The following is a 17,876-nucleotide window of genomic DNA, read 5'->3' on the forward strand; positions in this document are numbered from 1 at the left end:
ACTCTACATTTAGATAATTTGTAGTCCTGATAAAGAACGGCACAATGAGTGCTTTGAAGTCATTTTCGATTTCTGTCTCGACAGCTTGGTGTTGAGAGTACCCCACTTACATGAATAGGGTACAGGGTTCGATACTGAGCATTGCCATACTTCTGATTAAAGTATATCTTTATACCATTTTCCAAGTCAAAGCAAGCTTAGTACCAAGGGGTATGGAAGGGGGAAACTCGTGCATAATATTAAAAATGTGTTCATGATGCTTTCCATGGGATCAGATAATCTCCATTCCCGAAAGAACTCTGAAATAAAAGACTGACGTCACAAACGGATTTTAATAGGTGAGAAACGCCAACAATAAACTCCTAACACAGAGGAAACCTGATTGTATCATATGTTTAATTCCAGGATACAGTTTTCAACCCTTGATTGTTAGGTTGACGCCGTAGACAGAAACAAATTGTAAATCCAAAATAAGTCTGCAAACTGTCATTTGTTAATTGGTACGTTAACCAATATTTTAATTGATTCAACTGTTTCTTATCCTAATCTTTCATAGTTCAACAAATTCAAAAATTGTCCTTACCAACCAACATGAAACTAAGAAATAAGGTGTAAACTTGAGGAAACCGTACTGCCCCCCAACCCCGCTTTCTTCCTCAATGGTCATCTCTGAGTGCTCACTACATATGCACGATTAAACATCTTCATTTCCATGCTGCTTAATTAATAAAAATTGAATCTCTATAAGCAATACGGATTTTGAATCCATAGGTCCCGAAAACGTCTTCAGTAACCAAATATGTTAATGACTCTAGTTTTTATTGATTTCTTTATTTTCAAGATTTTGTCTGTTTTCTTTTTTTTTTTTTTTAAATCAATTTAGTGTTTACTGTCCGTATATTATGATTGTCATCCAGAAACTATAGTAGTTAGTAGTATAGACGTGATTTTTAAGTGTCATAGTGACGTTGTGGGGTCCCTTTTCCCAAAGAAAAGAACTTTAAATGTATATATATGGGTATATATCAACCAATAAGGCCAACATTAAAAATGACTAAGGAATCGGCTCTCTTTACTTCTTCGTCTTCTCTTTGTTTACTTTTCCAGTATGTCTGTATCTTTGGTTGTCCTAATTTATGCCTTGCTTCCTGATACCGTCTTTGGACTGTAAACCTTAGTATGAGTAACCTCAGAACTTTCATTATATATATGATTTTGGTTTTGTAGTTAAATTAGACAAGCATAAGCATGAGTGAAACATGAAAACAAAGAAATATTTTTTTTCTATTAAATTAAAACTTTATTCTTTAAAAAACTAATTGGAAATAAACTTTAGTGACGTTTTAACTATTAACATAAAAAATAATGGAATATCGATTTCTTTTTTTTTTTGATAGTTTTTTATGTATCATTTTCAGGCATATTCAAAATTTAATGCTCATGATTATAAATTTAAAGCAAAAAGAAAAAAAATCATAATCACAATTATTTTCTCGTCCTAGTTGCCTTCCTGGTACGATATTGATACACACTGATTGGTGCGTGGTGTTTCAATAGCAAGGAAAACAATTAAATATTCTGGAGAACAACGCTCTTTAGCTTTACTTTGTGTATAGTCTAGTTATGTGATCATGTAAACTTGATATGCAATAGCTCGGTAGGGGAGGTTAAAGTTCTGAAATGTTATCTGTAACAGTACAGACTTGAAAAGGAATATTTACAATCAACTGAGATCATTTGATTGGATTGATTAAGATTATTTTTTTATTGAATCATATCTTTGAATACAGAATTATCTAACATGTTAAAGAATATGTAAAATAATGCAATATAGTTCTCACAATGTTGATATATCGTTGGCAATAACAATTCTAGGTATTTTAAAACTATAGGCTCAAAATGTTTATCTCTTCTAACATTTCTGAATACATAATTCTTTGGCTTATATTTTCTTTCTTAACAATTGATTCAACAAGCCCCTTTCAGAGTGTTTTAGAACCATATCAGGAAGTTTAAACTGACTTCCAAAACATTTTGGTTACGGAACGATATTTTTTAAACCTCAAAGTCATCAATGTTCAATTATTACTAAAGCAATATCATTTACATTAACTTTACATAATTAAGATCATTCTAAACTTTTATTTCAATAATTATTAATTGGGAACAAAACACTTCTTCACCAAATCAGCAATTATCTCTATATAATATAATAGGTGATAAACTCGATATTAAGGGGGAAAATAAAGGTTTCACTCGTCATATGATTCAATCAGATACATGCTGGTGCAGGATTTAAGAATTCATAAAAATTCAATTTTTAAGCTCTCTAAGAAGCGTGAGGACATTTATGTGTAAATTGAAAACAAAATATCTTTCATTCAGCAGCATAAAATTTCTCTCTATATATCTGAAAACAGTTGATGTGTACAGCAACAAATGAAAATCAGATTCATCTTTCACATTTTACTAAGTAAATAAAATTAAATTGATTTCATGTAAACATTAATTATATCTTCGAATATTCAATATTTCGTCTTAAATAACACAGTTGATAATATAATTTATATAAATTTAGGGATTGCTATGTGGGGAATTTTACTGAGAAAAATCTTATTAAATATTGAAAACAATTAATCACATCACAGAGACAACTAAAGTTGATTTCGTGAATTTAGTCCAATTTAAATAAACCGTAGCTTACATGTCATTTTCTGTCACAGTGTTTAGATATATTGAATCCTAGAATAAACTTTTTTATATGTTTTGCATCGATAAAGAAACAAATATAAATTTAATTTTGTATATTTCCGTGGTGCTGATAAAGACGCAATGGATATTGGGTGGAAAGGGTTAGTGGTAACCGCAGAGACCCCAAATGTCTAGTGAGCAATCAGTCATACTCCATTTAAAATCAATTTAGTAAGTTTAAAAGTCATCGAATTTGTTTAATTGTTTCGAATGTATTCTTCATGAGTTTAAAATATACAACAATTATTCTAAATTTCACATAGATTAAAACATGCATACATGTTACATCTGATTGAATCATTTTTCTTTCCTCCAACAAAGAAGGCAAAATTAATGACATAATTTTGTCAATATATTGTGGCCGTGTGAAATGAACAGATTTTTGAGTGATAATTATTTTCTTTTCATAGTGCTAATTATAACTTATATCTTGACCGCAAGGCATTCGATGCCACTTGTACTTAGTAAACATGTTAATTATTATTTAATTATATCAATTATGCCCTTCCGCTCAGAGTTACTCTTCATTGTGATTGTTTCTTTCATCAATTGTTTTCAATTGGTTGTTTCATACAAGATTGTCAGTTGGAAACTGGAACTTGTCCACGCCGACTCCAGTTCGTGTAGAAAACGCAAAGTTTTGGATCGTTAATAAATCATGAAACGAAGTACCGACTTGTTTATTTCTAACGGTCATAACATATTCAGTTCATTGTTTCATATATGTATATATGAAGAATCCCGATCGTGTGTGGTTTTTTTTTTTTTTTTTTTTTTTTTTTTTTTTTTTTTTTTTTTTTAGGTAAATGGTGGCATATGATGATCATGTATGACGAGTGTTGCTAAAAAATCTCAGTCCTTAAAAAAAATTTTGGTAAAGCATAGATCATAGACATAATACTGGAAAAAAGAAATGGGCTCAAATAATTCTGTTGCTGAAAGTTCTCCTTATCCATAGAAGAGGTCAACATGGCGCGCTTAGTATGCAATAATCGCCATGTTCAAAGTTCTTCAAACCTGGTATGGCCCAAGCGTTCAAGAAAAAAGAAAGGTTTAATTCTTACAAGAGTAAAAAACAAAATATTAAAAAGCCGTTCTCCAATTCCATTTTTAAAAAAGTGTTGTTTCTTTAAATTCTTATAAACTGAAAAAAATCCTTCAAAGTGTCATGGATCGAACAAAAATATTGGAAGAGATAAATGATATTTTTGCCCGCGATTTAACCCGTACTTAATAGTCTCAGATTTCAAAGAACAAACACAAACGTTTCAGTCCATTCACACTCGAGCCGCCTGATTATCTATCCTCTTGTATGTTACTTAAACCAGGAAGTAGATCTCTAAAATCGGCAAACTCCTCATGGTTAAAGATATATTAACATTTAAATTACTCATGCTTCAGTCCATCTACCGTCTTTGTTATCGATTTCATCAGAGAAATATTGATTTCAAGTAATTATGAAATATACGCTTAGTTTTTTTCATTGCAGTTGACAACCAGAAATTTAAATATTTGCTCTGTTTTGGATCTTGCACACGATGTGAATTTTTCAAGAATGTTTCGGCATTGATCACTCAAAACAACGCATGTGATAGTTTCCATAAAAGAAGGTTTCAAGGAGGAACACATGTTTATCTCTGATTCAACAATAAAGCTTGATTTTATATATTTCTTATTGTCTTTTTTTAATAGTACATATTTTTTATTACCAAAATGGTATATTTGGATGATTATTAAAAATACATTTCTGAATGCAAATATACCTTAATATCTGATTCAAAAAATACCAATTAATAATATATAATAAATCCTAAGTGTTGCTCAGGAATTTGCTAGACTTTTTGATTATGAAAGAAAGGTTAACTTTAACTATAACTTTATCTAAAAGGTAAAGATTTTATGCATTAGCAATAATGGAAAATAAAGAATGTACGAAAGATAACTCAGAAATACGTAACTGTAATAACATACACAAGGCAATTATTTAATGAATTGTCTTCCATAACATACCCATTACATGAAATTATTAAAGAAAATGGTTAAAGATATTTACTGTGGAATCATTTTAACTTTGTGGGTAGTTAAGGGCAACAACTTCCGTAAAATGGGACAATCAACATGAAACAAGAATTTGACAACTGACAATCGAACTCGAATTTATACTCATCAATATAAAGACACACATTAAATTAGTTCATTGTCTACAGGTATAGAAAAAGTCTGGGGGACAAATAATTTACATAATAACACACAAAATGGAGTAACACTAAATGCTGATGTCTTTTAATACGGTGGCATAAAAACACTGTAATAAAAGAAGAAGTCTGTGTTATTTGTGCAGTACAAAATCTTTATCAATGGACATTCACATATAAGAACTTTGTTGATCCTTGCTTATGATCAGGACAATATAAATATCCTTAAGATATACTGTTAGATCTCTTATTTTCAAGGGTCTAATTTCAGTGGTTTGAAGAAGAATTTTTAGTTGACGGGTTTTTGATATTTTAGGTTTAAGGAGAAATATCCTACAAGAATATGAAATTTGAACATTTTCTTGGGGATATGAATTGGTCAATTCATACCTTCAAAACAACGAAAATTAAACTCTCACGAAAAATTGTGATTTTACAGAATTTGAAGTTTTAAGACAAATTGAAGGTAGGAGGGAAATGAAGTTAGTGAATAATCTCCACTTTATACAATCATGGAAATTAAACAAAGAACGTGAGCAGCGTGTAAAAAATATGTAGATTTCTCTTAAGGAGAAGGGAAAAATTTACGAATTTCTCAATTCTCAATTCTGACCGGGTGAGAAGAAATAAAAATAAACATAATCAAATATGTTTCAACAGTGATGTTTGTTAGTCAAAACATGTTTTAAATAGTTGGCTATTTTCTATGAAATTCATCAAAATTGATTTGGATAAAGGCAATAAAATGGTCGGGAAAATGTGTCCGAAAAAGTAAAAATATCCAGCATTATATACATTATTTAGATCATCAATCTTTCACACACGAAATGATCCTTAGATATATAGCAATACTCATCATCCCACGAATGGCCGACATTCATAGACAGGACCAGACAATAATCACTAACATCAGAGTCCGGCTTGTTAGGACCCCAGTCAGTATACTTGAGTGACTGAAATGTGGTTGACCATATCCATCTGTTTGGTATGATTGCTTCTGTTCCTCCAATGGATACAAATCCTTTGAAATTAAAAAAAAAAGAACAAATAATTTTTGTGAAGTTTCTTGTAATATTGCAGTTTATAAGTTACCTGAAAGAGAAAAATAACTTAAAATGTTTGAAAACGTTTCCTTAATAGTTATTACTCATTTTTTATATACAATATGGCACATATTCAAGCAACGTCTAAGAATATAAGATTCTATTTCAAGGATAGACTATTGTTAATGTTGCACATGTACTTCCCGTAACAATCCGGGTTGCGTATACTCAATTTTTGGAACTCGAACATCACTACATAAATCTAGATCTGAAACGCAATATCCTCTTTCGTATTTCCTCCTTTGTATATTAATAGCACAAAATTCTTTTCGTCTTGCTTTTATCTCAATACCCTTTCTTTTAGAGACAAATTCTTGAAATATAGATCAAGGTCGTAGGAGCCGATATATAGAATACTATAGAAAATATAGCTATATGCATAAACTATATGCTTGTGCCCCCTCAATAAAAACTTCTGATACCCTTTTTTTTTTTTTTTTTTTTTTTTTGTTTTTTGTTTTTTTTTTTTTTTTTTTGTTCAAGAGATTTTTTGTAGTTGAAAACTGAAAATGTATGGCTGTGCCCCATCCCAACCCCCCAAACTGAAATTGCTTCCTATACGGGCCTGTAGATTCAATTAGTTCTTTGATTCATGCTAGCATTGATCCTGCAGATTTCAAAATTAAGTAAAAAAAAAATACACGTTAAATGAAGCCAAACAATACATTTTGGCAAGTGTGTTACCCTTACGAAATTTTGAGGCAGAATAGGCACGGCTTGGGCACGGTTAAGGCACGGAATCCGCACGGGTTTTGAAAAAAAAACGTACGGGCTCTGCATGCTCAGGACACGGACTCAGAATCTGATTCTGAGAGTAAGGTATCATCGCATACAAAATCCGTGTGGAGGCACGGAATCCGTGTCCAGGGAGACGGTTTTTAAAGAGGAACTTTTTGATGACGTACTACACAGAAAAATAAGCTCCATTGTTTCATCCGTTTTCTCCTGGGGACGAATTGTACAGGTTTGCATTTCTGATGATCTAAATCTTTAAAACGCTCTATGAATAGACAACATGAGATGTCTGTTGTAAACAATGACTCAATGAGAACAAGGTAACGGATTCATTATAAATCACAAACGAAGGAGAGTTTTTTTTTTTTTTTTTTTTTTTTTTTTTTTTTTTAGTATAGACCAAAGAGAATGACGGTCAAATCTTCGCTACCCAAGTTTTGTACAGTGTCATAGAGAAAGCCGCAAGTTCTACCACTGACAACATGTACGTATAGATGTGCGCATGCGTGAGGCGAAAGTGGTCACGAAATTTTTGCTCTAAGTGAAAAGAAAATTATCTGAAGTTTGTAATGGTATTTGTGAATTTTGAGTTACGGTGATAGAGATAGTTGTTTAAGATGTTTCTTGGGAGGATTTAGAAGGATTAAGAATGTCTGAATCTGAACGAAGAAGACTCTTGTCTGATGGACAGACACCAAAACCCCCGAACAAGATGTTCAAGATGGCGGCATCGAGCGGTGAGTCTAACACAACAGAAAGCTTTGAAAATAAAATGATTGATCAAATGACTATAATTGCGAAAGCAATAGATCAACTCCAGGATGGTCAGGCACAGTTAAAATCAACATCAAACAGAAATTAGACAGATTCCGAAATGAGTTTATGTCATCTATCGACGAAAAGCTCAAAGCTATCCGTTCTGACCTTGACCTTGAACTTGGAAAACAGCAAAGCCAAATCGACTTATGGTCACAGTCTGTTGCGTCCATTCTTCAGAGACTCCAGGTGGTTGAAAATGTAGAACGCCCGAACCTTGTACATGTAAGTAGGTCAGCAGATGAATCGAACACGCTGTTTGAAAACAAGGGGAACCTCCTGAACAACGCGGATGTAACGATTATAGCTTCAAACATTCCACAGGAACCGGACGAAGACATATTGGAGGTCTCAAAGGGATTGATAAATTCTCTAAATACATGAATTAATGTGTGTGGTTGCTGCTGCTCGGTTGAGAAGTCGGAACACCGGAAAACCGGCTTTAGTTAAAATTAGCTTTGAGTCAGTCCAGGATAAAATACAGATCTTGAGGGAAAAGAAACAATTGAAAACAGTGGAAAAATATAAGCATGTGTTTTTGCGTGGTAATAAAACTCATACTGAAAGATTATTGGAATTGAATGCAAGTACACTGCTAAATGAATTGCCTCATCGAAAAGATTTTCGAATCACTTTAAACGGCTAAGAAAACTCAGGACAGATTGCAAAAGGATTCTCAGGACTATAGTGAAGGATAGGATCCGCACCGGTTCATTGAACACTCGTTAATTTTTTGTCATTTAAATGTTGGTGGCTGGACATCGAACAATCATGATTTAAGACGTGCATTGATCAAATGTGTAAAAGCAGATATTGTAAGTGTTTGCGAAACGCATTTACCAGGAGTTACGGGACTTGATTTAAAAGATTTGGGTTATGAATGGTATGGTTTTAACAGAACACAGTTACATAAGAATGCTCCGAAAGCTTCTGGAGGTGTTGGTTTTTTAATTAAAACTGATATTATTAAGCATTATGAAGTGATTGTTATCGATAAATGTGTTGACGAGATTTTGGGACTTCAGTTTAAAAACAAATTTACCGATTTTAAATTCATTGTTTTTGCTTGTTACCTCCCACCGGAAAACTCGCCTTGGGGTAGAGATGCACTGGCATTTTATTTGCACATACTTTCACAAATCTATCTCAATAGTGAATCTGATGAAATTTTTTTGTTGGGCGATTTCCATTCTCGTTTGGGCAACCTGAAAGACTTTTGTGCCGAAGTTGACAATATCAGACCCAGGGAAACTATCGACTTTAATCAAAATCGACATGGTCAAGCATTTGCTGAAATCTATGTGACGCCAAATTTTGTGTGTTAAATGGTCGGTATGGGGAAGAATCTAACAAATTTACTTCGGTTTCGTCAAAAGGAAAGGCTGTTGTAGATTACATATGTGTTCCTCATGATCAGCTGACAAACTGTCATAACTTTAGAATAAAAACTTGTGATTTGATGGAATCAGAAAAATTACAAAATTGTCTTGGATCCAGATGTCGTGTTTCAGACCATGACCTCTTGATATTCGAATACAGATGTAAAATTCAAAGTCCGGATGAAACAAGTGATGACAACATTAATTCAAAAAACAACTTTCACCATACTCCAAGGAAAAAGTTCAAATTCAAACAAATACCAACAAATTTCATGTGTTCGGACATTATAAAAGAAGCTTTGTGAGAAATTATTACTCAAATAGAATTATGCAGAGAAAAACAAAATGAAATCGATAAAATCTATGACAAATTATGTAGTATTGTTTCAACTGAAATGGAAGAAAAAATACCATTTTTTGATGCATCCAAAAAAGCTAGAAAACGATTGAAGTGCAATAAACCTTACTGGAATCAGGAACTCTCAGAACTATGGAAAAAAGTACACAAAAGTGAAAATACTTCAGAAAAGTCGTAGGACGAAAGTGTAGACAAGATCCACGGTTACAGTTTTTAACAGCACAGAGATATTTTGATAAACGACTTAGATTTCACGAAAGAAATTATAGACGTGATTTAGCATTAAACATTGAAACACTTAATACAGAGAATCCAAGTGCCTTCTGGAAGGAGTTGCAGAAACTAGGACCGAAAGGGATATTAGCATTCCGATGGAATATGTGAATGACGATGGAGCTGTTCTACATCGCAGCACAGTTAAGGTGACTAATGGAAATATCGGCGATTTTTTATATAGAAAATACATTCTTTACAAGGATGGGCGATTCTTTTTAGGACTTTACTATTATCAGACAAATGTAATGTGGTTGAAAACTACATGTTGGGGACGATTAGATTTCTTATCTAGACTCGTGACGTTATGTGGCAGTCACGTGATTTTAGCAAATATACCTTCAGTATTGAAGTCATCTATAAATTTCAATATTGCAAGGGCATAACCAAGTTGAAAATCTAAGTTTAATTTATAATTATTTTCAACACTCTTTGTAGTTTGTGGAAAGTGCTGCGAACCTATATAGATTCTACTATATGACTGCTAAAATTACGTTTGTTAGACCGTATGCTGAATATTTTGCTGGTCAAGTACATTAAATATAGATATAATTAATTCATTTGCAAGATTTCATCAAGTTCTCAGCACTTTTCAAATATCTTCATACCTCTTGAGTTTATGTGTAAAAGCTTGTCATAATTCATTGAGGGTATGCCCTTGCAATATATCGATTTATTACGACCCTTCTATTACCCTTCAATGAATCTGCATACAAATATACGGCAGTATCGCTTGTCTAGGAAATGTACGGGAAGTATATGATTAAAATCATAAAATATGCATCGCATCCAAGTTAATGGTCTCTCATATATCTGCAAATATATTTTATTTACTTACAAAATACTTTTTTCATTGTATAAAATATAACTTGATCCGCCTCTCTCTGCATACAAACTGCGTCAAATTTTGCGATATGACGTCACATTGACAAGTGCATTGCGATCAGTGAATTGTTTATATATTGCTCTGTGGGATTAAACCAACGACAAAAATACATGCAATGATAAGTATTAATGTAGTTTAAAGCTATCCAACAGTTTAAAATAGCAAATCATTTCATTTTCTGGTAATTTGAAGAACATATACATTGTGTGATGTCATAGTAAGCATTTCCCGTAAAAATTAGGCCCCGCCTCCTTACTGCAGCCTTAACTGTGCTGCGATGATGAGGATCGAATATTACGACACTGGGAGTCTGCATTCAAGAATCTATACATAACCAATTGGAAATTTCGATGATGCATTCTACAATCAAGCTATTCTTCATAAACAAATCTTGGAAGGCAACTCACTGGATCCATTATTTATACCGAATGAACTGTTGAACAAAACTATTACCATAGAGGAAGTCAGTAAAGTTATTTCCAACCTAAAAAAAAACGGAAAGAGCCCAGGAATTGATCAAATTTATAATGAAGTTCTCAAGAATAACTCTGTTACTAAAGTGTTACATGTGTTATTTATGTTCTGTTTTGAAACTGGTAGAGTCCCTTCTATTTGGAGGAAAGCTTTAATACGTCCGATTCCAAAAGGCGCTACAATTGATACAAGAATACCTTTGAACTACAGAGGAATCAGCTTATTATCAGTTGTTACGAAATGCTACAGTTCAGTCTTAAACAACAGAATACAGCAATACCTAGAAGATAATGGAATACTCTCCGACACACAGAACGGATTCCGTCGCAACAGATCTTGTGAAGACCACATATTTACCCTTACCAACCTAATACAAGATCGTAAATCTACCTTCGTTACATTCATTGATCTTCAAAAAGCGTTTGATTTTGTGAACAGAGATCTTTTACAGTACAAACTTCAGTTAAATGGAGTCAAAGGTCCAATATATAATGCTATTTCCAGTTTATATTCTGAAACATTCTCTTGTTTATGTGTATATGACTTTCGCACAAATTGGTTTGAATGTCCTAACGGTGTACGTCAATTAGGCAACTTATCACCCACCCTATTCTCCCTTTTCATGAAAGATCTAGCAACAGAAATTTCACACCTTAATACAGGAATTTCTATTGGTGATCAAAAGATAAGTCTTTTATTGTATGCTGTCGATTTTGTCATTCTCAGTGAAAATGAATCAGATATGCAAAAATGTCTTGATACTCTTAACAACTGGTGTAAACGGTGGAGATTAAATGTGAATTGTGCCAAATCAAATGTCATGCACTTTAAAAAACGCCACATTCCTCAAAGTCAATACAAGTTCAAAATAGGAGAAGAAGAATAACAGTATGTTAATCAATACCGATACCTTGGTATAATCTTTCACGAGATGATGGATTTCAATATAGCGGCAGAAACACTTGGTAAAGCAGGAGGGAGAGCATTGGGGTCAATGATTTCAAAAATTCATGATTATAAAGATGTCGGATTTAATACCTACGAAAAGCTTTTTCAATATTGTGTACTTAAAGTTTTAGATTATTGTTCCGGGGTTTGGGGATTCAAAACATATCACTCTTTAGAAGTTGTACAAAATCGTGCTATTCCATATTTTTTAGGATTACATAGATACGCACCCACAATCGCATTAAACAGTGAAGTTGGCTGGATAATACCGACGCACAGGCGCTGGATCAACATGATTAGAAGATGGAACAGATTAATTGAAATGGACAATGACAGACTCACCAAAAAAGTTTCTTCTGGAGTTATCAAAATAATGGAACATGGTGTTCACAAATGAAAGCAACTCTATATAAATTAGATATGAACACTCATTTTGATTTCCTCCGTATATGTGATATAAATCAAACCAAATGTAAATTATTTAAGCTTTGCGAAGAAGAATGGAAATTGAAAATATTGTCGTTACCTAAATTAAGAACATTTGTGACTTTTAAAAATAATTTCGAAATGGAACCTTACATAACGATGAACATAAACAAACAAGAACGCTCCATAATGGCTCAGTTTAGATGTGGTATCCTTCCGCTACGAATAGAAACAGGCCGATTTAGAAATGAACCGCCACAAGAACGTTGTTGTGTTTTATGTAAAGACGGATCGGTAGAAGATGAAAAACATTTCTTATTTCATTGTAAAATCTATGAAAATATCAGAGAAACTTTTTTTTTCACAATGTAAATTTAAATAGAAATGTAGACCCAGTTGAAAATTTAAACACTTTAATGAAAACTCATCAAAGACAAAGTGCCAAATCTTTAAATTTATGCTTTTCAAAAAGACGAAAATATTTATACCAATCAAATTGATGTCATGCGCGCTATCTTTATTGAAAATGGAAATAAAGTGACATATAGGTCAACTGGGCCGGGTGTAATGTATATACGTTTATATTGTATCTCTTTGTTGTTTGAAAAACCATACACATGTCACTATAATAAATATTTACTTACTTACTTACTTACTATAGAGGAAATTCGAGTTGAAATCTACAACCTCCTTGCAATAAATTGTACTTTGACTTGCGCTTTTAGGGTACTGTACTGTTGTTGATTTGTGTGCTTTGTTGTGCTTGTCTGTCTTTCCTTGAAAAATGTATATTTATTCTAGAAATTTTAGTCTTATTCTGAATCTGATATGTTCAAATATGTTTTGAGTCAGGGAGATTTAGGAAAGATAACTCTTGCCAATAGACTTTTTATTCCAATTATTTTTTTAAATTGAAACTTTCGTTCCATTGAAATATTTTTCATTCAATTTGTCACTTGTTACAATGTATTCATAAATATACATTCCTTGTCTATTTAAAACTGACTTTAATTCTTTTTAGGCGAATTTTTTTTTTTCCATATATGGAAAATGACACGGATCTACAGAATCCGTGAGTCCATATAAGTAGACTACATGTATCAAGGCTTTCTGACACGGATTTCGTTAAACATACTTTAAATAGGAGCAGAAATGCATTCTGTTACTTTACAAATGAAGAAGCCTATGACAGACTGTCACTGATTTTAAGGTCGGCCTGGGCTGAAATTCTGTCATAGTCCCTAATAGATAAGCCCGATTTGGTTTTCCAGTAAGATAAAACCATTATGCGTGTGACCAGAATTAGTTTGTTTATTTCATGTTCCCCAATTTCATAAATGTGGTTCAAAATGATTGTTGTTCAGTCAAATTCCTCCTTGGATAATAAATCACTATATTCAGAAAATTTTATTTTTAAAGAAATGGCAGACACAACTCATTGCAAAGTTATATTACACAGATCATGCAGATTTGGAAATCTGTTTTGAAATCGTCTTTCCCCTGAGTCTAACATAGCCCTAAGACCCACTGTTTGCTTAGTGTCTGCAGTTTTAACTTCAGAAACAGAGACAATAAATCTGCAAATTCAAAAGATGAATAGTAGAAATTTCTCAAGTCTTAGAGTACCATATTCAAAGAAGAACAGTCATATTAGCATCCCTTCAGATCATAGTAAGACAAACTAATTTCTTTTGCAATGCCATTCCGGGTACCCATGCATTTACCAGGTATAAGCATTTCTTTATTGTTAAGATCACTACCACTACAAATTTAACCATGTCTTACTGATGTGGCTGAAATCTCCAGTAAACTACAGTGGGGTTTTATATTTCTTAGATGCTGACTGGAGCTCTCATGAAACCCTTCAGTTCTTCTATACAGCTATATAATGCATTGGACCTGTTTTATGAGGATATAAGCTTAATCTTTTGTAGAGAGCGGTACAATTAGCGCATTTCCTGATACCGAAAAAAATATCATGCAGCTTTCAGAAATGGAATAAATTTAATTTTTAAAAAAACGAAAATTTTAAAGTGAAAAGGTTTTTATTTACTATGGCGAAATCTATGATATTTTGATTTACTTGGTTAATCTTAGTTTACAATGGTTGATTATAGTATTATTTCGTTAAGTGTATTTAAAATACTACTTTGGGTGGATAGCTGACATAAAAGAAAATGTGGTATATACAACACTATAAAAAAAAAAAAATAACGTGTTCTTTGACTTTTCTGTCCCTTTTGGTGGCATGGATGAAAATATTACTTTGGTGCAAATATTTACCAGCTTTTCTTTGACTTGCTGTGTTCTTAAGAAAGGTGTTTTCCTCCTCCGTTTCTATTTCTGCTAATTTTGCACCAACTTCATGGCATTCAATCTGAAAGTGTTTTTATTTTTTTCTTAATACATAGGAACATGCTATAGTTTCGTATTTCTTTTTGTAAACCTCTTTGTCTTGCATATTTATTTGTCTTTAAATTTACTGCTTGCTAAAGCAAAGCAAATTACACTATCAATGTATATCTGGGTAAATTTTAAAGGGAGTTTAACTAAGATCAACCTATTATTAAATGTGATAAGTTTCATTATATTTCTCAATTTTATCAAAAGTAAATTAATACAGCCTTTAGTCAGTAGTCGACTTTTACATCTCATTTCCTGAATTTTCAAATAGACATTAACAACATACATGTAAAGAGCAATATTTATATTCTGAATAGAATGCATTTTTTTTCCATAAAAAGATCAAAGAATAAATATTGATGATATGCACTTTGTAGTTACACTTACCTGAGCGTCCAGCCATGTCACCGATATTTTAATAAACAAGTACTCTGATTTCCCAAAGACAACCCAATAGGAAGATACTGCAAGGCAAAAATAATTAATTCAAGATGTAAAATTGGTTCTAGAAAATCCTATTGCTTGTTATAAAGAAATTGGTTCCTTGTGAATGTACTTCACAAATATAAATACAGCATTTACACTACGGTAGCAATCAATACTGATTACAAATTATCATTTTTTTATTTAAATGTTTCTTGATTCAGATATTTACTCTCTCTCTCTCTCTCTCTCTCTCTCTCTCTCTAGATCTGGATTAAAGATACTGACATGGCATCAGAAACTCGGAGTCCGATTCCTCTTTGAATTTATAAGCACCCTAATAAATATTTCTCTATGAACTGTTGAATAAATATTGGAAAATGAAAGATAAAATCGCAGAATGCATATTTCATTCTATAGATTGATGATGGATTTTTTTTTACGAGACTAGTCTTCAAAGCTTGTTTTTTTTTAAGTATAAATATACTTCTTTGGCTTAATTTCATAGTGACAATTGTCAAATTCAATTTCCAATCACGACAAAACGGTTAATATGCCTCTTTGATAGGTTTGAATTAATCACAGATAATTCGGAAATTAAAAAAATAAAGATTTTGTTCTTGCATGTAACTGCAGAATTATATATTCCTTGAATTCCACATATACCATGATAGTTTATGAGTTAATAGTTGCATATAACACCGAAAGAAAAATAGATATTAACATATTTTTATATTACCCATAGACGAGAGACGATAAGTTTGAGATGAGTTTAAGCTGATTTTTGCGGATATTTGAATAGACCTTTGGCTTTTTTCTAGTTTGTCATGTGTACACTTTTTTTTTTTTTTTTTTTTTTTTTTTTTTTTTTTTTTGCACACTGTTTTAAATTTCTGATTGCAAGTTTCGTTATTTCATATCTTACAATCGCATAACGAGTATTTAGTTTAGTTTTCTACAGATTTAGCCATCATATCACATTCAAAGAAAATACGTTCATGACGTTGAATTTAGTTCCAATATACTTTAAATATGTATGCTTCAGGATACATAAATCTTAAACGTTTCAAAAAATATTAAACATATTAATAATTTTAAAAAAGATACTAACCTGTAGTAGAAAAATGAATGTATCCAAGGTTGGGTTGAAGTGTATCCTAACTAATTGAGCCTGTATACACTCATTGTTTTGATCCAGAATTATAGAAAAAAAAAAAGACGAACAGTTGGCGCGTTTTCTGCAGATAGCACTGCAGCTGGACAAACTGAAGACTTGTAGAATTTCTGAGAGGATATTTGTAATCCTCAATGTATTGTATTATCATATACAAGGGAAAATTCGGCAAATTGTTTTCTAGAAAAAATACCAAATGGAAAGTGTAAAAGAATAACAAAAACACGCAATAAAACACTCATTGTGATTTGCGTTTAAGTATGTAGTCAACCAAATTACACATTCAAAATGGTAACTAAGATCAATATCGATTGAAAAGTGTATTCATACATTAGTTATGACATAATAGGCTCTATAGATTGTATTGAAGTAAAAATGGAGCAAAAAATAATTATGATTCTACATACAAGTACTTTGATGTTGATAATAAAATGATGATGTTGTTTGTTATAGATAAAATCTATATAGTTTTCTGAGACGAGGTTCTCCAAGAATCTGTTGGAAGACCGATGAGCACTAATTACGCTCCATGTTTAGCCGACCTGTTTTTACATTTTTATGAAACAGAATTAATTTAAAAACTACTAAAAGAGAAGAATAACTCAGGGGCTGTGGCCATCAATTCGTCATCTAGATATATGGACAAATATTCATAAATTTACAATTATACATGTAGTTATAGTTACTTTCATTCACATGTTCGACTCGACATACATGTATCCCCTTTAACTCAAAATACAAAAACACAGAGTATGCCAAATCTATGTTTCATACTTAATTGAATGTTTTACTGAATATAGACGTTAATGGAAACTAACAATTAAACCAAATGAGAAACAGATTGACTTCAGATTGGACTTTCAATCGTCAACTTTAATCCCCCTTCTCCATAATTTACGTTTCTCAAAGCGTATTTCAGACTCTTTAAATACACATAAAAAATCCAAGCTTGAAAGTATCTTTCACTTTTGAAATTTTATTTACATTATATTTTATCACAAACTCAAAACTTTAGAGTGCATTTCAATGTAGATGTACAGGCAAATTCTGAAATTTGAAGCCCCACCCCCCTTCCACCCCCTCTCTTTTCTTCTTTCAAACGCAGGCCATACGAGCTTGATGAAACATCTGTTACATCTCCATAAACATGCACTCAATTTCATATCTGTATATGAATTCAACTTGCGTTAATTTTTTTAAATAAATGCACAATGGTGTATTTACAACTCTCCTGTGCTGTAAAAAGATTATATGGATAATTTCTTAATTATTTCAAACAAGTCAAGTGGTGTATCCCCCTCTCCTTTCGATATTACATGCCTTCATCTGTTTCTTCTATAAATAAAATGGAAATGTCATTTTCGTTCATATTAATTTCAATGTATCAATCTGTAAATTCTTCAAAACATCTATCTATTTATAATTAATCATGTGCTTGAACAACCATGCACAGTGGTATCAAGCGTATAGAAGAAAGAGATTGACTGTCAACACTTATCAAAAACTTCCTGTAATAGATATAAATTGATATC

This window comes from Saccostrea echinata, unplaced genomic scaffold, assembly GCF_033153115.1.
Source record: "Saccostrea echinata isolate AGI-Se365-2 ecotype Australia unplaced genomic scaffold, CSIRO_AGI_Sech_v1 ptg000007l, whole genome shotgun sequence".
In the NCBI taxonomy this organism is placed as follows: domain Eukaryota; kingdom Metazoa; phylum Mollusca; class Bivalvia; order Ostreida; family Ostreidae; genus Saccostrea; species Saccostrea echinata.